We start from the raw sequence: 23,185 nt of genomic DNA on the forward strand, positions 1-23,185 counted from the left end.
GAGGCATGACTTTAGTCCCAGGTTGTTCAGAGGCTGAGGCAGGAGGATCTCTTGAACCCAGGAGTCTGATGTTATAGTGAGCTATGATTGTACCACTTCATTCCAGCCTGGGTGAGTGGCCCCATCTAGAAAAACAAATAAACAAAATGTATAAAATCCCATAATATGAGGATAATAAATGGTAAAATAATTCCACAATTGTTGAAATTTTAGTTTTTATGACCACATTTTGGTTTGATGGATAGCTAATGAATGCACATCTGTGAAGCAGTATAATGCCATTGTTAACAACGGACATGTTGTGTGCGAGCATTAATGCCCCTCACTATCTGATTTGTTCTAAAGTCCACTTGCGAGTTACAAATGCTGGGGGTAGGAATACTGCCTTTCTGCATTTGAATAGCTATTGAACTATTTGGGATATACTGCTAAAACTGCATTATGAGGTCAAAGGCAGAACCCCAAATCTACAGACCTCTAAGTATCCCAGTGTCCAAAGGAAACATTTCTTAAACAATAACCTAATTGAAGATGCATATCAAAGGGAGGTGAGAGTGGAAGCTCTTAGCAAGTGAAGGGCTGCAGCGTTTTAGAGAGACATGAGAAGTTGCGAGACAGTTCAGAGGACAGCCATCATCTGATAAAGAGTTTACATAAATGGTATAGGAACAAGGTGGAAGAATATTGGGATTATATACCCCTGACAAGAAGAGCCTGAATATAGGAAAGGTCATGTTCACATGGCCCATAGAAGACTCAGGTGAAGCTGCTCAATACCAGATTCTGCTTGAATGCTTTGACACTCCTAGGTCTTACTTAGCCACCATGGGCTGAGAGAGTCAACAGTTTATCACCCTGTGACCTATGCCTGGCTTGGGGGAGTGAAAGACCAATAATGAAATTAATGTACAGGCCTGGGACTATCTGTTCCTTATGTAAGGTTAAATAAAAAAGTATGGTCAATATAATGAATGGGAGATTGAAGTAATAGGAAGGAACTGATTCCTGAATTTGAAAATATTGGACTCATTAATCAAAGCATGTGTGTGTCTGTGCACGCGAGTACAGTTAGAGGATGTCTGAAGTCCTTGTAGAGTTTAAGCATCACTAACTTAAGAAATATAATTGCGCTAAATTTACCCCTGATATCACTTGAAGTTTTAATTATATACATTTATTTCATACTTTAGTTTTGGAATGTTGAATAATATAGTATTAGTTTCATTTGAGTCAGTTACTCTGATTGAAACACTAAAGGCTAACTAGAAAACATTTTCTATTCAACATTCATAAGACTAAAATAAGTGTAATAGAACTTTAGGTTTTATGTCTGTGTTAGTGTAAAGCAAAAAAATTCTGTAGCTAAGACAGATTTGAGCATGTGTGTAATCCTGAGAGTATAAATGTCTGTGTACAAGCAGAAATTCCAGCTATTTCAGACTTCTATGGTCCAAATCAAAGGCTCCACACAGCAATTGGGGACTCTGGTAATAGCTAGGTTACAGATAAAACAAACTGAATACTTCAGTGAGGCAAACATATGGTATGAACAAAGGGTGAAGTTGTAAATTTGATGGCAGGGGAGGTTGGAGGGACCAAGAAGTCCCAACAGGGGCAGAGGATCTGCTGGGATTGGGGGGGGGGGCTGTAGCTGTCCTCCTCCTGTTGTTCCCTCCCCACACTCTAAAACCCATTGTGACTCTCCTGTGCTGTGTGATGCAGGCCTGGGGCTACAGGCAGGCCTGGACACCCTCAGGACTCAGTTGCTTCAGGCAGCCCCACTCTCCAGACAGAGCCGTAGAGTCTCCATTTTCCGAACAGTCATACTGAGCCCTGGCTAAGCTTCTACTTCCTTGAATATGAATCCACTCCTCACCTTTCTTAGTGGTTTGGGGTTGTTCCTTTTGTATATCTGCTACCTTGTATTAAAAGCATTTCGCCAACCTTCTGGAAAAACTAAGACAAACAAAGGTAAGGGGCTCCCAAGAGAGATTCCTTGTTGCTCTTTCCCATTCCTATTCCCACATTTCTAAATGAGTCTAACTGGATTGGAGAGAAATACAGCATCACTCCTCCAGGGAGAGAGATTGGCAGAGCTAGGGGTTCAGGAGGATGAAGGCTTCCACTTAAGACTTACAGGCTGCCTATCTCTTTGTGGTGGAGGCTTCTAGGATAAATCCCCAAACACGTGACTTCGTGATTCTCGATCAGCAAATTGAGAAAGTGATACTTGATTGTTGCTTTCCCATGTTAGGTATCACTCAGACAAACCTTCCTTCATGTTGAGCTGATCAGGAGAGCAATGTCCAGACCATTCAAGTTCTGTCCTCAGAATACAGGGTCCTCAGAGGGAGCAGATGTGACTGTTCATTTCTGATTCTGTGTCCTCCTTGAGCAAAGGACTTCTGAGAACAGTAAGTCAAAATTTCACAAAAAAATCATTCCTTCAGTTTTTCAGAGAAGGAAAATGGGAAATATTCTATCACGTTTAAAAATATGAGAAACACCTTTCTATTTGTTGAAATGGGGAGGCACATTACTCTTGGATAATGAATGTCTGAGCCTCTTAGGGAAGAGGTGTGAGAACAGCGAGTCTCAGGCTCTCATTCTTTTCCTTTTGTTCTCAGCATCATCAGGGCAGAACCAACAGGGGAAAGGAAGGTGGAACATTGAAAGGTAAGGTTCTGTGTATTTTATCAAGCTCTCCAACGGTGAGCCTTTCTATCACTTCCGGGACGCCCCAGGTCCATGCTCTCAGAGGATGTCAGTTGCTAGATACAGTCTCTCTGGGAAAAGACAGCCCTCTGAGGAAGGCTCCAAGGAAGATATTAAGCAAGGAGACACTTCTCAGGGTCTCCAGTCTGCCCATCTGTGGGCAGGAAGCAGTGACTTACCACAGTCACAGTGATTCCCCAATAGGTGGCGAAGGGAGATGTACAGGAAAGACTACAGGTTGGTTTGGGGTCAGCACATCTGTCTGCTGCCTGTATCAGCACTTTCACTTCCTAGGTGCTCATCTTCCTCGTTGAAGTAACCACTGGTGTCTGAGCTTCACATGGTGGTCTTGAGCAGCAGATGGGCTCATGTACTTCATAAATGAAACCACACAGACTTTTATCTGTTAATATTACTGTTGACCATTTGATCTTGTCGAATTTTGGGGGCCATCAGAATTTAATAACCCAGAGATCTCCCCTAAAGGAACTCTAGTATGATCCCTATGCTCCTATCTTCCTTACATATCACCTACTCTCCAGGTTTTCCAGGTTTGGAGAATTAACTATAGAGAAGCAGAAGAGTGAAGGAAGCTGCTTTCTGCTCTGACAAGGTGATGAATCTTTCTTTGTTTTTTTGGCCCCTTTGGAAAGGATACTTTATACATTTCAGGGATTCAGTGTGTCCTGCCATGGTCATGGAAGGTGGTATCCCTGGGATCAGGATGTGGCTGATGGCCTTGGAAAGAGGCCACAGACAGTACTGTCAAGTCATGGGTGGTTGAGGTGAGGTGAAAGGGGAGCAGGCTTCAGGGTCTCCCACCCTGCTAGGCGAGCAGGCCCCACTTTCTTTGTCCTGGGTGCTGGTTGCAGCTTTGTGCCTCCTGTCTTCTGCAGCCCCCAGGCAAGCATTGTGATACCATCCACATTTGTCAACCATGTGTCCAGACCACCTGTGAGATGTGCCATGGAACAACTGCTGACGTCAAGCCAGTGGTGTCCTGTTAGTCCCTGAAGGTCCTGCTCCTTCTGCAGGCCTGTTCACTCCCATGTTTTCCATGAGATAATCCTCACTCATTCTGTTCTCTGCATTCTCAGCAAGTCCACCAGGAGAATTAACACCAGCCCCTCTGGCTGTGTCTTCTTCACCTTTACCCGCTATTCTCTCTTTTGGTCTGAGGCACTCATTAGGTGATTTAACTTCACCCTCACCACTCAGTCACTCTCTGCTTCCAGAGCCTGTTCGTCCCTTGGATCCCACATTCCCAGTGGACATTCTGCACCTCAGGTGCTTGCCTTTCATCTTCTCCCACCATGTGACACTCAGGGAGCAGATGTTGTTCTATCAGAGGTGACTTTCTCTATGGACATGATGAAGTTATTTGATCCCTGCCTTTGCTGAGATGTCAACCTCTTACCAAGTTTATCCCAGGCAGTGGTCCCACTGATTCCCATGTACATCATCAGGCACCACCCCCACGCCACCAGATGGCACTTCAGTTGTGACTCAACTAAACCTGTTTCGATCCACCAAAGCTTGTTCTGAAGATGTTTCCTCCAGATGGTGCTGATGAGGTGTCCAGTATTTTCCAGCAATCACAGGCACTGATCCTCCAAGCCTGGCAGAGTCAGAATTCTCCTTTGGCAGCCTTCATCTTCTGAGTTTCTTCCCTTCACTTTCTGAGACATCATTGTGGGAGACCTTACAGCCAACATTTTAACATCTGTTTACCTCTCCCTGCCTAACTCTGATTTTATCGCCGTCTTGGAGAGATAAGTTAAAAGCTGAAGTGATTTCATGATGTTGAAGGAAAAGGAAAAGAAAACAGGATCTTTTCCAAAGCAACATAGGCCAGACTCCCAACTACCAAATTTGCTGTGTATAAAGTGCACCATTTTGCCCAAATTTTTGAGGGATAAACAAGGATGCAGATCATATTTGGGTAGTACGGCTTGGGAGTATGGAACCCAATAGACCTCCTGGAGCGGTTGTGCTTTCCCTCTTGGGCATGCTGGGTGCATGGGGCTTAGGTCCAGGAGAATCCCAGATTTGGTGGGAGTGAGCCAGTGTGGCCTCCGCCTAGTGCCATAACAAAGGGAGGGGGCTGTGGTGGCACTGGCGAAGCAGGCCCTGGTCTGGTTTGATAGAGTCTGTGGCCCAATGTGTTGCTGCACAGAGGGTGTTTGGAGCCCTGCACAGAGAGGGTTTGGAGTCCTGTGCAGAGGGGTTTTACAGCCTTGGGTGGATCTCTGGGACCATGATGGCTGCCCTTGGGTTGAGCATCTCAGAAGCTCCTCCCCCTGTCACCACTTGTGTGGTAGTCTGGAGTGTGGCCTCTGATTTGATGAGGAGGTAACAGCTCCCAGGCGGCAGGAAAAGGGTAGCCTTCACAGAGTGGGTGGCTGTGGAAAGATGGTACAATCTGCATGTTTATAGAGGAATGTTAGCCCTCCCCACGTGTCTCTTTTGGCCACAACCTGAGGTGCATTTTCCAGAAAGTTTGGGTTAAAAACTTCAGTGCACAGTATATATGGCAAAATATGGTAAATTCTTCAGGGAGAAAGTTATCAATTCCCAACAAGCATGGCTCAGCAGATTCCCTTCCTTTATGAACCAGCAAAAGCAAACCAGAGCACCTACACATGGACAGCAACTTCTGTGTCCAAAAACCTTTGAGGATGACATAGATGAAATACATCCAGCTCTCCTGACATCTCCTATCTCTGCAGGGTGAGTCCCTGCCCTTTGTGTTCATTGCCCCAGGTGGCTGTGCCTCACCATTTTCAATCTCAAATACCTTCAGAGTTGAAGAATTCATAGTATTTAACTATCTCCATCCTCTCTCCGTGTGTCAAACCCTGCCCAATCTCAATCCTTACTCCTCACTCAGGATCAGTCTCAGGACCAATTTCAATCCCCACTGCCAATGTATCACTTGGTTCCCTATCTTACATTAGGGTCTGTGAAATGTGTTTTCATAAACCCCAGAATGAGGCACAGTGTGTCATGTCATCTATCATTTCCCACCTGATCTGGAATGTTTCACATAAAGAACGGGAAATTATGTGGGGTTTATACTCTGTGATCAAGAAATCCCAGAAAGACTTTTGTACTCCAGGTCCTAACCTCACATTGCTCAGCCAGTCCTCCAGGGTCTATATTGCAACCCCCATCTTTCTGGAGATTTTTTTTCTCAGGACTGTGCTTCTGAATAAAATAGGGCTCCATCTTCAGCAAGAAAAATTTGGATTCAGCCAAACTGGAAGCTTCCAGGAGAGCTTCTCAGAAATTCTGCTAATTAACAAGGATACTTGGGAGGATGAGGAACATAGCCTGAGGAATGGCCCAAAACTTCATCTGTTCAGTGATCCAGAGAGGGCTTCAGATAAGGTTCTGAGTCTAACTCTGAAAGAGCTAGAGAAGCAAGGAATAATTCAAGGAACACGTGGGAACAACAAATTCTGAAGGTAGGATCTTCAAGACCCCAGAAGAAGCTCTAAAGTTTGTCATGAAGAACAGTTTGGAACAACAAATCCAGTTCCCAGCTTGCATCATCCCCTCATGCCTTCTCACATGAGGGCAAAGGGAGGACCTCCCTTTCTTTCTCAGCCAGACTTCATTATAGAGATGTCTGGTTACAGGACCCTAATATAGTCTGCCTTTTATACCAAGCATGAGCCAACAGAGAATATACAGGCAGTTAAGAATGGCAGGCAGACTCTTCTGTGCCCCCTCATGGAAGCATAGACAAGGTGTGTGAGGACATGCTTAGGAGCACATCTTCCCCATCCCTGTCTCTGAAGGGACAGCCTCCTGCTCAACATCACATTAGAAAAATGATTTCCGTTTGGCAGTGAATTTCTAAATGCAAAATAAAACAGAAGGGGAAAAAAGATTCTCTGGAAAAGGGCAGCCCCCAATTGTGTTAGGAACATTCCCCACCCATGCTCCACAGGGAACCTTCGCCCCATTGCCCCATCCACAAATCCCTGCAGGTTTAAAGTTGGCTAGGCACCTTCCAGCACCACTGGCACTGTTGTGATGGCCAGGTCTCTCTGCTTCCCTGCATTTCCTGAGAGGAAAATTTACTCCCCTATAAGAAAAATCAAGAGATTCTTTCCAATAAATGTTCTCCTAAGAGCCATGTTTTTTTTTTTCTGTGCTGTCTGGGGGCATAGGTTTTGAAGAACCTAGTATGTGTTCTTAGTTTGGAAAGGTAGGAGTTAGTTCATTTCTTCACATTGCTTATTTGGCATCCATAAGTTAACCAGTGTTCTGGAGCTCTTGTCAAGGAATGGATATTATGTACCCCCACATCCCCTTCCCTGCCTGAGGAAGTTAGAGAAGATGGGCTGTTTCCCATCTCTTTGCCTTCATGGAATTCTATTGTAGCCCACACCTTCTCCCTCAGAATCTGTTTTATATCCTTTGTTCAGACTCACTTAGCCTAACTGTTTAGTTTTCCTCTTTTTCTGGGGGTGCTTTCCTTTGCCAAGAATGGAGTGTTTGGTCCCCATTCCCCCAGCATTAATCATGTCTAAGAAAAATTTGTCAATGAGCAGAGGACCACACAGGTGAGTGAAGGTGGGTTTTAGTATTTGAGGGATTATTGCTGTGGTGGATACTTGTCTGGTTGAAGGAGGATCTGAGGAACAGGGTAGAAGGTGCTTAAGAATCTGTCATGTGGGGCATGCTCTTTTGTTGGGGAAGCATACATGTACTTGGACCTCAATAATGTGGTTTTCTTACTGGAAAGTGAGGAACATAAAAATTGCACAGGCTTAATTGATAAATGGGTCCCGAGTATGGCCATGTATTTTGACTAAGGTGCATGTTACACTCAAGCTAGGAAGTAAGATAAAGAATCCAGTGAAGGGTGGCACCTGTGGCTCAAAGGGATAGGGCAATATAGGTGGTGGGTTCAAGCCTAGCCCCAGCCAAAAACTGCAAAAAAAAAAAAAAAAAAAGAAAGAAAGAAAAAAGAAACCAGTGCATGTGAGGAGATTGCCAATAAGTAGAAGTTTATGTGGGTTGGGAAGAGGGAGTCAGAGGACATATATTATACCAAGAGAAAAAGAGATTCAGATTTGAGGAAGCCAAATATTTAAGTGGATGCAAGTGGGAATTGTCTTTAACACTATTTTGCTAATGTTTAATTGCCAAGTGCTGCCTGTTTCAGCTTATTCATTTTGTGTCTACCTGGTCTTAGACCTGGCCATGATTTGCTGCCTCTAAACCTCTATGTTGTGTGCAAGGTATCCAGTCCAGTTCTGGCACTCTCATCTCTCCCCAGTCTAAACTCCATGGCCAGGCACCCTTCCAGCAAAAACTTGACCCAATGACAAGCTGCCCATATTTTCATTCCCTGTTTCTGAATAGCCAAGAGATAGTGAGGAAATCACACAAGGCAGCTGCTGTAATTCATGATGCTGCATTTCATTTTGACACTCATCAATCTTTAGTGGGCCTGTCTTTCCCATTACCCATGGCAGTCCATCAAAAACTTTGCTACTTAGAAGGATGGTGTGGTGGCCGGAGCTGCAGTTTAATTTTCTCTGGTCTTGAACTCTCTGTAAATGGAATCAAAGGTGTCTGGCTTCTTTTTCTCACGTGATGTTTTTGAGATTCATCCATCTTATTGGAAGTTAATTTGTAGAAGTGAATAAAATTGATTATGGAAGATAGGATAACTACAGCTGTGGAAAGAAAGTATGCTCATATTAGAAAAAGATTGGATCAGCTGGGATACTACCACACTCTGACAGTGGAGAGTTTACCATTATTAGGAGAACTTTTCAGGTGGCAGTGTGGTGTTAAGAAGTGGCCAAACCGGTGATGGAGACAGGTGGCTGACTGAAGCCAGCTTTTCACAGAGGCTCCCATCCAGAAGGAGAGTTAAATGACAGAAATTTAGCAAGTAACCTGGCGGATTAGAGCTTCGCCAAGAGAGAAGGTTGAAGAACGCACATCAATCCTGATGAGGTGAGCTGTAACACCAAGGATACAAACAAAGGTACAAAATCCATCATGAAGCGGACAGGAGTCTCCTCCCTCATGAGAACGGCCCAGAGTACCCCATAAACAAACAAACGAGCAGAGTTCAAAAGTCCTCCCATTATATTCCACAGGAGAATAACTGGACCTACTTCCCCTACTAGGGTGCCATAGTATTCTCCTGCAAGGCATAAAACTGTATAGAACTGTATATATTCTCTACCTGCAATTCTGAGCTGCCAGAACTCCCCTAAATTCTCACTCTGAGGTCTGGAAGCCTGTCCACCAGGAGTCCAGATTCTTTGGTATTTTCTCAAGAGGTGTGGACAGGGCATGGACTGCTGCTGGTCAGTGCTGATTCTGTGGCATGGGAGTAAGGAGAGGACAGTCAGCTGAGAAAGAACCACAGGAGCAGCGGTGCCCCGACGTGCACAGCAGCAACCGTTTTTGGCAACAATAGGGCTCACCCCAGGATATTCCAGAGTCACACCCCCTGTTTCTCTGGGCAACCAGAGGAGGCCGAGCATCTTCTCAATCTTTGGTTGCAATCTCTTTGGTGGCAACCAAAGGCGGAACAGATCTGGGATGGAAACACAGGCCCCATGGGTAAAGGGTTTGCCTGGGGCGGTACCAGCCTGGATGGATTGCGGGGCCTAGAAAATGCACGTACAAAGTTGGCAAATTCCCAGGGTGAGGCTGACCCAGAGGACCACTTTACTGACTCTAAGACACACCCAGCCCTCAGGGGATCATCAGCCTAGACAAAGGAAGGCAGGCAGAGGCTGGAACTGACAGATAACTGTGGTACAAATACAAACTACACCTGAGACCAGACAGCATCACAGACAGGGCCTGAGGCACAGGTTCTATGAACTCAAAACAACTCTTCTGCCCGAGAATTTAGCTGGGACAGAATCAAATTCCGCAAAGTTGTTCTGTTCAGTCAGTAACATCAATCAGGGGCGTAGCTGGAACTCAGTGAACAGCCCCAGCCTCCATTAAGCACCCAAAGATGTCAGGACTCACCTCCCCCTGCCAGATATTGGCAGAGAGCAGTGGCCTGGCTGAGGAGAAACAGATCACCTGGTGATTCAGGCAGGTGCAAAACTCTGGAGTATCTGCTCATTGGAGGCAACTGGGTCACAGCCTTGAGGGGTTATCAGTGACTGGGTGTGACAGAGGTGGGGAAGGAGGCATCAACCTTCCCAGACTAATCTAATTGCTGAGTGGGTCTTCCTGACTTCAAAGAGCACCAGAGCAAGTCATATTTGATATGTCACCAGACCCCTGTGATCTAGTTGCCAGATACCTTTTAAACTCTCCCACCTGAGATAAGTGCTGACTGAGAAAATTGATTTGGACCTTTTGAACTGAGCCAATTGCCTGAGGACAATCCAAGTGGTAAACTGGGTGTGTGGTTGTAGGAAGATTTGATTTTCCTTTTCCAATTGTTGCCTGTGGGGGGTGGGTGACTTAATTCCTGGTATTTCTCCACAGCTGAGACTTCAACCCAGACTAACTGTTTCACTAGGGTCAGACAGACACCAGCTAAAAACATAATGGAACCACTTAGCCCCACCACACCAAGCAGGTCCCCAGTTTCTCAGGCCATAGCACTGTACCGGGTCCTCAGCAAAGCTTCAGAGGAAAAATGTACAGACACCAGTCCCAGCTTTTGGGCAAAGGGCTGGTTAATCCCTACTCCTGGAGCCCCAAAACCAACTTGTCTTTATTCACTCATTTAGTTAAATGGTGTAAAATAATCATGGGGTGGAATCAGTGGAAAAACTCTGGTAACATGAATAACCAGTGTAGATCAACCCCCTCCCCCCAGGAAATATATGGCAGATGTAAATGAAGATCCCATTCATAAACACATGGCAGAGATGTCAGAAATTGAATTCAGAATTTGGATTGCAAACAAGATTAATAGAATGGAGAAAAAGTTGGAATTAGAAATTTGAGAACCAATTCAAAAGTTGGAATTAAAAATTCGAGGAGCTGGGTGGTGCCTGTGGCTCAAGGAGTAGGGCGCCGGTCCCATATGCCGGAGGTGGTGGATTCAAACCCAGCCCTGGCCAAAAAAAACCACAAAAACAAAAAAACAAACAAAACAACAAAAAAAAAAACAAAAATTCGAGGAGCTATTCAAAAATTGTCTCAAAAATTCAATGAATTTAAAGACAAAAACAACAAAGATTGTGACACACTGAACCAAGAATTTGCAGTCCTCAAAGATCTGAAAAAATACAGTAGAATCCCTCAGTAACAGAGTGGAGCAAGCAGCAGAAGAAAAGATTGACATTGAAGACAAAGTTTTGAATGCTCTCAAACTCTCAAAGACGAAAAGAAATGGAGACCAAAAATGGATCATTTTCTCAGAAAGCTCTGGGATAATTCGAAGAAGGCTAATATCCACCTCATTGGAATCCCTGAAAGCATTGAAGTGGCTTTGCAAGGCACAGAAGCTCTTCTCCATGAAATTATGAAAGAGAATTTTCCAGACATGCCAAGAGATTCTGTAATTCAGATAGCAGATACTTTCAAAACCCCAGCATGACTAAACCTGAATAAGACATCCCGCAGGCACATCATAAATAACTTCATTAAAATTAATATGAAGGAGAAAATTCTGAAAGCAGCCAGACGTAAGAAAATTATAACCTACAAAGGAAAGAATATTAGAATGACTGCAGATCTCTCTGCTGAAATCTTTAAAGCCAGAAGAGGGTGGTCATCGACTTTTAATCTTCTAAAAATAACTTTCAACCCTGGATCCTGTATTCAGCTAAACTGAGTTTCATTTATGATGGAGAAATTAAATACTTTAATGACATTCACATGTTGAAGAAATTTGCCATAACCAAACCAGCTCTTCAGGATATTCTCAGACCTGTCCTCCATAATGACCAGCCCAATCCTCTACCACAAAAGTAAACTCACTCAGAAACTTTTGATCAAACTCCAACTTCTACAGTGGTGAAAGGATTAAAAATGTCCATTGGACTTTCCAAAAACTTGATACCTCAAATTTTATCAGATTTATCAATATTCTCCATTAATGTGAATGTCTTAAACTGTCCTCTAAAGAGGCACAGGTTGGCTGACTGGATACAAAAACTCAGGCCAGATATTTGCTGCATGCAAGAATCACATCTTACCTTAAAAGATAAATATAGACTCAGGGTGAAAGGATAGTGATCCATAATTCAGGCAAATGGAAACCAGAAAAAAAGCAGGTGTTGAAATTCTATTCGCAGATACAATAGGTTTTAAACCAACAAAAGTAAGGAAGGATAAGAATGGTCACTTAATATTTGTTGAAGGTAATAATATAATGAGATTTCAATTATTAATATTGATGCTCCAAACCAAAATGCTCCTCAATTTATAAGAGAAACTCTAACAGACATGAGCAAAGTGATTTCTTCCAGCTACATAATAGTCATAGATTTTAATACTCCTTTGGCAGTGTGAATAGATACTCCAATAAGAAGCTGAGCAAGGAAATCTTAGATTTAAACCTAACCATCCAAACTTTGGATTTAACAGACATCTACAGAACATTTCATCCCAACAAAACTGAATACACATACTCATCAGCCCACAGAACATACTCCAAAATCAATCCTATCTTGCGTAGGTTGTCTCTTTGTTTTGGTTGTTGTCTCCCTAGCTGTACAGAAGCTTTTCAAGCTTATTTTAATTAAGTCTCTTTTGTTTGTTTTTGTTCGTGTTGCAATTGCCATGGCAGTCTTCTTCATGAACTCTTTCCCCAGACCAATATCTTTTAGTGTTTTGCCTATGCTTTCTTTGAGGATTTTTATAGTTTGAAGCCTTAAATTTAAGTCTTTTATCCATTTTGAATCAATTTTTGTGAGTGGAGAAAGGTGTGGGTCCAGCTTTAGTCTTTTACATGTGGATATCCAGTTCTCTCAGCACCATTTATTGAGTAGGGAGTCATTACCCCAAGGTATGTTCTTATTTGGTTTATTGAACATTAGGTGGTTGTAAAATGGCAGTTTTATTTCCTGGTTTTCTATTCGATTCCAAATGTCTATGTCTCTTTTTTTGCACCAGTACCATGCTGTCTTTATAGTATAGCCTAAAATCTGGTATGGTGATGCCCGCAGCTTGGTAGTATAGCCTGAAATCTAGTAGTGATGCCCGCAGCTTTGTTTTAATACTTAGAACTACCTTAGCTATACAGGATTTTTTATGGTTCCATACAAAATGCACAATTACTTTTTCCAAATCTTGAAAGTATGATGTTGGTATTTTAATAAGAATGGCTTATTAAGAATAGGTAGATTTCTTTGGGAAGTGTATTCATTTTAACAATGTTGATTCTTCCCAGCATGGTATGTTCTTCCATTGGTTAATATCCTCTGCTATTTCCTTTCTTAGGATTTCGTAATTTTCTTTATAGAGGTCCTTCACCTCCTTTGTTAGGTATATTCCTAGGTATTTAACTTTCTTTGAAGCTATGGTGAAGGGAGTTGTGTTCTTACTTAGCCTCTAATCTTGGCTGTTACTGACGTATACAAAGGCTACAAATTGATTTTATGTCCTGAGACATTACTGTATTTTTTGATGACTTCCAGGAGTCTTGTGGTTGAGTCTTTGGGGTCCTCTAATTATAAGGTCATATCTTCAGCAAAAAGGGAGAGTTTGACCTCCTCTGCTCCCATTTGGATGCCCATTATTTCCTTTTCTTGCTGAATAATATTGGCTAGAACTTCTAGCACTATGTTGAATAGTAATGGTGTCTTATTCCAGTTCTAAGAGGAAAAGCTTTCAATTTTACTCCATTCAGCAAAATATTAGTTGTGGGTTTGTAATAGATAACTTGAATCAATTCCAGAAATGTGCCATCTATGCCTATACTCTTCAGTGTTCTAATTAGAAAAGGATGGTGGATTTTATGAAATGCTTTTTCTGCATCTATTGAGAGAATCATATGGTCTGTATTTTTGCTTCTGTTAGTATGGTGGATAACGTTTGTGGACTTGCATATTTTAAACCAGTCTTGCATCCCTGGGATGAAACCTACTTGATCATGATGTATGACTTTTTTGATGATAAGCTGTAATCTATTGGGTAGGATTGTATTGACAATTTTTGATCTATATTCATCAGTGAAATTGGTCTGAAATTCTCCTTTTTAGTTGGGTCTTTTCCTGGTTTTGGTATCAGGGTGATATCTGCTTCGTAGAATGTGTTGGGGAAAATTCCTTCCTTCTTAATTTTTTGGAATAATTTCTGCAGTACGGGAATAAGCATTTCCTTGAAGGTTTGATAGAATTCTGATGTGAAGCCATCTTGTCCAGGGCAGTTTTTTGTTGGAAGCTTTTTCATAGTTTCTTTTATCTTAGTGTTTGAAATTGGTCTGTTCAGGAGCTCTATTTCTTCCTGGCTAAGTCTAGGGAGAGGTTGTGATTCCAAATATTGATCCATTTCCTTCACATTGTCAGATTTCGGGGCATAGAGTTTCTGGTAGTATTCAGAGATGATCTCTTGTATCTCTGTGGCATCAGTTGTTACTTCCCCTTTATAATTTCTGATTGAGGTTACTAGAGATTTTACTTTTCTATTTCTAGTTAGTCTGGCCAAAGGTTTATCTATTTTATTTATTTTTTCAAAACACCAACTCCTTGTTTCATTAATTTTCTGAATGATTCTTTTGTTTTCAATTTCATTGATCTCTGATTTAATTTTGGATATTTTTCTTCTACTGGGTTTAGGCTTAGATTTTTCTTCTTTTTCCAATTCCGTAAGATGGCTTGTGAATTTGTTGATGTGCTATCTTTCTGTTTTTCAAATGTAGGCATCAAATAAAAAAAACTTGTCTTTAAGGACATTTTTATATTTGACTGACAAACAGAAAACGATACTTTTTACTTCACAAAAGAGTAAAATATAATATTTTATGCATTTTTCAGCTTAATACTTTATTCCAGTGAATCAAATAAACCAGACCTCATAGCTGAAGTGCAGGTGATAATTCTGTCTACCCTCTGAAACTACAAAGAACAGGTATCCTTTGTTTTTATTCCCTAAATCCCTTTAATAGAGAGGACCTAGTCTTTAAAGCTAAACAACAGACCATCTATAAGCTGACATAAAAGAATAATTCAATTCAGTTCAGGTTGTGGAAAGGGAGAACATGATAGAGGAGAGGAGGAGAGGGGATTGGCCTGCTCCCAGTGGACACCATGTAAGGGTATATGGCACACATTCTTGGTGTAGGACAAAACTATAAGAGGGAACTCCCTGAGAAATGCAAATATTGAAACCTAGTTGTTTGTACCCTCAAAGTAACTTGAAATGAACCAAAAAAAGCTAAAAAAAAATCATAGCAGATAGGATGGTCTCCGGGTGAGCTGGACAGCTCCCCTTTGCTTCTCCAGATCAGTTCTTTTTTGCTTTTCACTGTGCTCTGCACTATGGGAAGTTGATAACTATGGAGTCAACAAGAGGCTGCCTTGTTTTCTGCCTTCTGGTATGTTTAGTCAACAGAGAGCTATAGCACAGATTGGAAGAAGGAAAGAGAAGGAGGTAGAAAAGTTTATTTAGAAACCACTAAATTGTGGCTGCTGCATCTTTAAGTAGGAGTTACAATTTGCACCAGGCAGCGGGCTTTGCACCTCTCTCTCTCTTTCTCTCAGTTCTCTGCTTTGATAACTCAACTCCACCTCTTGTTCTGTTAGGCCTGGGTTGCAAAGGCCTTCCTGTTACTAGCCTCAGGGTTTTGCACTATTCCGGGTGATTTCCATTTTGCTCTCCCATGCCTTTTAAAATTTTGCCTTCATTAAAGTTCACTTCTGTTATCCTTTTGATGGTTCTGTTTTCTGTGACGATTCTTGTGATAAATGGTAAAGGAGTGGATTCCGGAATGAAACCCTCAAAAAGGAATTATGAAATGGGGTTATGTTAAAATTTAATATAGCAGGAATCCTCTCCTTCCTGGGAGAATGGCTTAGGAGTGATAGATGAAACACAGTGATATTCAAAAGATCATCAGTGCTGGTTGCGGATAAAGTGAGGGTCACGGCACAGTGATAGGAAATCCTGGGGACATGGATGTTAGAGTTAGTCAAAACCCAAGTTGTATAAAGGTTGTAGTATTATATGGTTTCTTCTAGATGCCCCAAAAAATAGCATAGGGAAAGGAAATATTGAAACCAGCCAAGCATACACATGAAAAAGAAGAAATCCTCCAGGGCAATTTGAAATGGTCGATCTTTTCTTCGTTGAGCAGATCAGGATGAAAACCAAGTGCTGGGGCTGATCATGAAGATTTGGATTCACAGCCCCATTTTGATGCTGGATCCTGCCAGGGTTCATGCCTACATCAGGCTTTAAGGGAAAGATGTGAGCTGCTGTAAGGAGGAATGGGAAATTGGGCACTCACACTCAATGCTGAGAACTTTGGAACCCCTGTCTCCCTGGTCCTCATCTTCCCAGAAGTTCCATTGCTGTGTTAGGGACTCCCACCCTCACTGTTAGAACTCTTCCAGGGAAAGCACCTATCTCCAGTGCTCACAAGCTGAAGTGACTCTCTTCACATTGCACCCCTACCTCCCCTCATTGCCCTTGAATTTGTATTTAACACTTCACAGAGAGCATGGGTGGTACCTGCTTCTGGGGAAGACAGCCCATATACCGAAGGAACTACAGGTTTTTCAATTTACATCAGCAGGAGTAGAATAGCATCTGTAGGAGTGAATTCTGAGGATGTGTAGTATGTTTTTATATTTTATGTTCCTCAGCATACATTGTGAATATATGTTCAACCTTCTCAAACTTGAAGCAGTACACAGTCACCCTTCAAATTATTTCTGTTCTCCAACTCTTCCCAGTTCTTCAGTGTGGTCAGTATGGATGTCTGTTTTATACAATCCTTTGCTGGTGATCACGTCCCTCTGAGACATATCAACTCCATCAGCCTGACTCACTTCAGAGACCCCAAAATTGCATATGGCCTGTGCAGATGTGCCCAGTGACCAACTCTTAGTCCTGGTGTGACAGCCTGGGATGTGCACCTACTTGCTCTAAGCCCATCTGTTAGAGCTAGAAATGGGTAACCTGCTTTGGTAATTCCCTAGATACAAATAAAGGCCTGATCTCAAAGGCCCATCTTTCTCCTGCTCACCTGCTGCTGGCTGTCGACATTGTCCCTGTACCTTCCTATTGGCCATAACTGGTTCCCCTCTTCCTTCATGGGCCTATAAGTAATAAATGTCTGTCATTTCATATTTTTCATATTGTTTGTGTTGCCTGCTCTGTGTCTAACTTGGTGATATCCCTGCCCGGACTTATCCCTATCCCTGCCCGGTGATATCCCTATCCTGGACAAGGCTCTCCTATGGAGTGGTTATCTTAATAGGAATAAACTTACCACTCATCAGACACAGTGACAAGAGCCACAAGAGCATCTGCCAGTATAAAGAAGTTTCCTACAAGACACATACCTGGTTACAGGTCAGCTGAGTAGGCAGTGGTCCTTTCATCATGATAAAGAAGTTCCTATGAAAGTCACATTGTAAACGTCCATGACATAATCTCTTGCAGCCAGAGCAAGGCACGGCTAGAGCTTATAGCCACTCTCTCTGAGGGACACAAGACCAAATTAGAGAAAGAAATAAAAGGTTGTAAGAGCAAGTGGGATAAAATATAAGGCAATGGGTTCAAATTTATTTACATGGGTGTATTTGCCCAGAATCTGGGATTTATTATGTAAGCTCAAGTTCTTGGGAGAATCAACAATAGTCAGTTAGACCTGGTGATTGAGACCCGGATTCAGTGGTGGCCCCCTTTAAATTAGTTCAAAGTATTAGAACTCCTCTTGTGTTCTGTGACCATAGGAGATCAATTAGAAATGGAAATATTATAAGTAACTTATGTACATTTTGTCCACTCCTCTTTAACCATAACCCTAGACATGGAGAGCCCGAGCAAAGCACCCTTCAGTCAAAGCATCAAGAAAGACTTTACAATTATCCTTGAAGACTTATATTGTGTCCACCCTCTGTAGCCCAGAGAAAGTGGCGTGGTTGTAACACAGTAAGAACTAACCAAAACAGAATATGATGACCAATGTGGATTTTTTCTAGAAATGAGTTTGTTGTCTGAAAATCAATCAATTCATTACATTTTCAAAATAAAGGAGAAAAATAGTTATTTCAAGGAGGTAGAAAAGACACTTGTTAAAATTAAGTAATCATTCATTGCAAAAATGCTCATGAAACTGGAAAATAAAAATAAATTTTCTTAATCTGATAAAGACTATCTACAAAAATCCTTCGGCCAAATCATTCTTAATGGTAAAACATTGAACACTTTCTTCCTGGGGTCAGAAAATGAAACACCACTACTAGTTGAACTTTTTCTGCATACTTTCAGAAGACAAGAAAAATAAGTTAAAGGTATTAATATTAGAAGGGAAATGAATCATGGAAATTATTATTAATTACCAAAGACATAATTGTGTACCCTAAGGAATCTGCAAGCAATGTACTAGAATTATTTGAATCTGAAAAAGTTGTATGTAAGGAAAATTACCAAATTGTATTTATATATAAAATATACACACTTCAAAAATGAAAGAAAAGAAACAAAAGTAGTACAAAACATCAAACATTTAGGTGATATCTAACAAAAGATATAAAAAATTTTCATACTGTAACCAAAAGAAAAATGCTGAGAGAAATGTAAGACTCTAAATGAATGGAGAGATATAGGTAGTTATAAATTGAGTAAATATACTGAAAATTGTTAAAATGTCTTTTATTACAAGATTGAAGTATGGAGTCAAAAGCTCAATCTTTGAGGGGAAGAACACATTTCATAAAGATTTCAAGAATTAAATAAATATTTCTTAATTAAAGTAGTGTGGTACTAATTCAGACAGTGTAGTATTAATTAAAGCAGTGTGGACAAATAGAATAAGAGTCCAGAAGTCAGTCCCCTCTCTACTCACTATGTTAATTTAACAACAAAACTTTCATGACAATTTAGTGGAAGAAAAAATAAGTCAAATAATTGAACGTCTGTGGGGAGACAAACAACAACTTGTTCTAACATTGTACTGAACAAACACCAAAAAAAAAAAAAAAAAAACTAAAATGGATCATAGGGCTAAATATAAAAGGTAAAGTATAATACTTATAAACAAAATCATAAGATAACATCTTCATGACCTTAAGATATTCATCTTCATCACCCTGGGATTGGTGAGTGGTGAGTTATTTGTTTCATTTGGTGAGGTCATCATGTTTTCTTGGATGTTCTTCATGCTTGTGGATGCTGTCTGGGCATCGAACAGTTTGGTACTTATTCTAATGTTGGTAGTCTGGGCATATGTGCACCAATCCTTTTTGGTATTCAGAGGGAATTGAGTGCTGTGATCTAAGTCTTTGGTCAGTACAGCCATGCCAAGACTAGGGGTGCTCAAGCACAGAATCGCCAAGTCTCTTGCAGCCTCTTGGTGTTGAGTAAGGCAGACAAAAATTCCCTAGATTACCATCTCCCCCTCTTCATTCACTTTTCTTCCAATGGAAGGAGTCTCATTCTCCATTTTGGGCTGCCTGGAGTAGGGGGAGTGATGATGCCAGCCCTTCCCACATTCACCACTGGTGCGATTGCTCTGGTCATGCCAGACTATGAGGCCTGGCTATTGCTGGTGTTTATTCAAGGCCCAAGCACTCTTAAGTGAGAAGGTGGTGAATCCAGCCAGGACTGGGCCCTTCCCTTCAGGGAAGCATGTTCCCTTGTGGTCCAGAGTTATGTCTAGTAATGTCATCTAGGAGCTAAGGTCTGCCATCAGGGGCTTCAGTTGTCTATGTGTTATTTTATTTTATGGTGGCTGAGGTGGCAGCCAAGATGTATGACAAAGTTCCCTGTAATCGTCCCTTTACTTTCCACAAGTGGAAGGAGCTTCTCTCTGAGCTGCACTGCCTGGAGTTGGGGGAAGGGTGATGTGAGCACTCCCTTGGCCACCACAGCTGGTGTTGCAGCTATGTGCACCCCAAGTCTATTGTATGTAAGCCTAGAGCAGCACCAAGACTTGAACAAGAACCATACTGCTTGGGGCATGACTATGTTTCACATTTATTCAATTTCATGAGTTTTGGTGGAGGTTGCTGGAACTCAGGTCCCTAATGCTGGGGTGAAAGATTCCCTTCTGGAGCTGGTCTGAATACTCCCTTCATGGGGGCCAACAGAATTCTGCCCTGTGTCATGTTCCCCTGTGATAGGGTGGCCCTGAGTTCCAATGTGAAGTCCCACAGTCCTGTGCCCTCCTTACCCCAAGCACACAGAGTCTCTCCCTACCCCGCACAAGCTTGACACTGGTGGGGAATAGTGGAGGGTTGTGATGTTGTATGGCTAAAGAAAACCACCTTTCGTACCTTCTTCAGTGAGTCATTCTATATTATGATGGCAAAACTAGGTACTGTGATGGCTTGTCTGATGTTTGTTTCTTATGAAGGTGTTTTTCTGTGTGCATGGTTTTTTAATTTGGTGTTCTTGCAGGGGGACAATACCTGGAAGGTTTTATTTGGCCATCTTGCTCCCCCTCTCCAATATGCAAAGATTTTTACACAGGACACACACACACACACACACACACACACACACACACTGAGAATAACAAATGATAGATTGTAACTTATCAAAATTTAGAATTTTATTCAACAAAATTCATCATAAAGAGAGGTTAAAGTATGAACCACAAAATGAGGGGTGATCATTGTGATACATCCGGAAACCAAGGAACGCATCCCTTATCATACTTGTATACTCAGATGAATATTTGTATATCTGTTCATATCTATGTTGCAAATAAACTGAAAATTCTGTTTTCATTCTTCATTTTTAGGTTTTTTTTGGTTTGGGGTGCTATGAGTCAAGTTGCTATGAATATTTTTTACATGTCTTTTGGTAGTCACTGTACTCAATTCTCTTGGATATGCAGCTGGGACTAGAAATGCTCTGTTAAAGAGTACAAAAATACTGCCCAACAATTTTCTGAAATAGTTGTACCAACATCAATTACCACCAGCACAGTATGAGATTTCCAGTTACTCTGCATTCTTGACAACACTTAATATTGTCAGTGTTTTCATTTTAGCTATGTGAGTAGTATACAGTGGTACTCATTGTAGTTTTCCTTTGCTGTTTCTTGATGAGTAATGGGGGTGGGCATCTTATTTTTGCATAATCTTGATTATTTGGATCTCATCCTTTATGATGCATTTATTTTAATCTTTTGTGCATTATAAAATCAGTTGTTTATTGTGTAAAATGTCTCTCAGTTTGAATGTTCTCCAGCTTTTGATGTATACTCGATAAGTAAAAATTGTATTTATTCAGGGTATATAACTTGATAGACGTTTTGACATATGCTCTCATTGTGAAATAATCACCAAAATCAAGTTAACATGTCCATTCATGTGGTTAACATTTTCATTTCTACCTCTGCGTGTGTGTAATATAAACAATAATAGTGGGTTTTTCATATAACTTTGTATTTTGTGTTTTAGTTAATACCATAAAAAATTGAAATATTCTCATTATTTAATTTAATGTAATATTCCAGGCCAGGGCACCTGGTTCATACCTGTAATCTCCTGAGAGGCTGAGGCAGAAAAATTATTTGAGGATATGCTTTCGAAACCAGTCAGATCAACATAGGAATACCCCATCTCTACAAAAATTAGAGGTGATGCATGACTGTAGTCCCAGATAATTTGGAGGCCGAGGCAGGTGGACCTCTTGAACCTAGGAGTCTAATGTTATAGTGAGCTATGATTGTACCACTTCACTCCAGGCTGGGGGAGTGACTCTGTCTATAAAAACAACAAAATGTATAATATTCCATGATATGAGTATAATAAACTGCACAATAATTCTACAATTGTTAAATTTTTAGTTTTATGTCCACTTTTTGGGTTTATTAATAGTCAAGTAGTGCACATTTGTGAGGCGATGTGTGGGAGCAGTTATGCCCCACAGTATCTAATTTGTTCCAGAGACCAAATGTCAGTTACACATACTGGGAGTAGGAAAAATGCTTCTCCACATTTGCATAATCTTGAACTATGTAGGACTTACTGCTAAAATCACATTATGAGATCAAGGGCAGAGCACCAAATCTACACATGTCTGTGTCTCCTAGGTTCCAGAAGGAAATATTTCTTGAATGAAAACTTGACTGAGGATGCATAGCAAAGGGAGGAGAGAATGGAAGCTCTTGGCAAGTGAATGGCTGCAGAGTTTCAGAGAGACATGAGAAGTTGTGAGACAGCTCAGAAGACACCCATCAGCTGATAAAGAATTTACAAAGAAGGTATAGGAAAAGGGTGGAGGAATACAGGGAGTATATACACCTGATATGAAGAGCCTGAAAATAGGAAAGGTCATGCTCACATGGCCCATGGAAGACTCGGGTGAGGCTGCTCAAGACCAGATTCTGCCTGCAGACTTTGACATTTCTAGGTACTACCTTGCCACCATGGGCTGAGGGAGTCAACAGTTTATCACACTGTGAGCTATGCCTGGCTAGGGGAGCCAAAGACATATAATGAAATTAATGTAGAGGCCTGGGACTAACTGTTCCTTAGGTATGTTTAGAAAAGAAAAAAAGCATGGTCAATATAATGAATGGAATGTTGAAGGAAAAGGAGGGAATTGATTCCAGAATTGGAAAATATTGGACTCATTTATCAAAGCGTGTGTGTGTGTGTGTGTGTGTGTGTATGTGTGTGTGTGTAGAGGGTGTTTGAAGTCTTGGTACAGTTTGTTTCACTAACGTCAGAAATATTAGTGTTCCAAATTTACCTCCAATATCACTTGAAGTTTTAGTTATATACATATATTTCATACTTATTTTAGTTTTGGAATGTTGAATAATATATTAATAGTATTTTTTTTTTTTTTTTTTTTTTTTCAGTTTTTGCCGGGACTGGGTTTGAATTCACCACCTCTGGCATACGGGGCTGGAGCCCTACTCCTTTGAACCACAGGCACCGCCCAGTATATTATTAGTTTTATTTGAGTCAGATACTCTGATTGAAAACACTAAAGGCTGACTAGAAAACATTTTCTATTCAAGATTCATAAAATTAATATAAGTGTAATAGAACTTTAGGTTTAATATCTAGGTTCGAGTAAGTCAAAAAAAATTCACAGATAAGGCAGATTCGAGGATCTGTGTAATCCTGAGACTATAAATATGTGGGTAGAAGCAGAAATTCCAGCTGTTTCAGATTTCCAAAGTCCAAGTCAAAGGCTGCACAAACCAAAGGGGGACGCAGATAATAGCTGGATTACAGATAAAAAAAACAGAACATTTCACTGAGGCAAACATATGGTATTAAGAAAGGGTGAAGTTGTAAAGTGGGATGGCAGGAGAGGGAGGGTAAAGGGACCCAGAAATCCCAACAAGGGTCAGAGGATTTGCTGGGATGGTGGG

Source organism: Nycticebus coucang, chromosome 14 (genome assembly GCF_027406575.1).
Source record: "Nycticebus coucang isolate mNycCou1 chromosome 14, mNycCou1.pri, whole genome shotgun sequence".
Taxonomy (NCBI): Eukaryota; Metazoa; Chordata; class Mammalia; order Primates; family Lorisidae; genus Nycticebus; species Nycticebus coucang.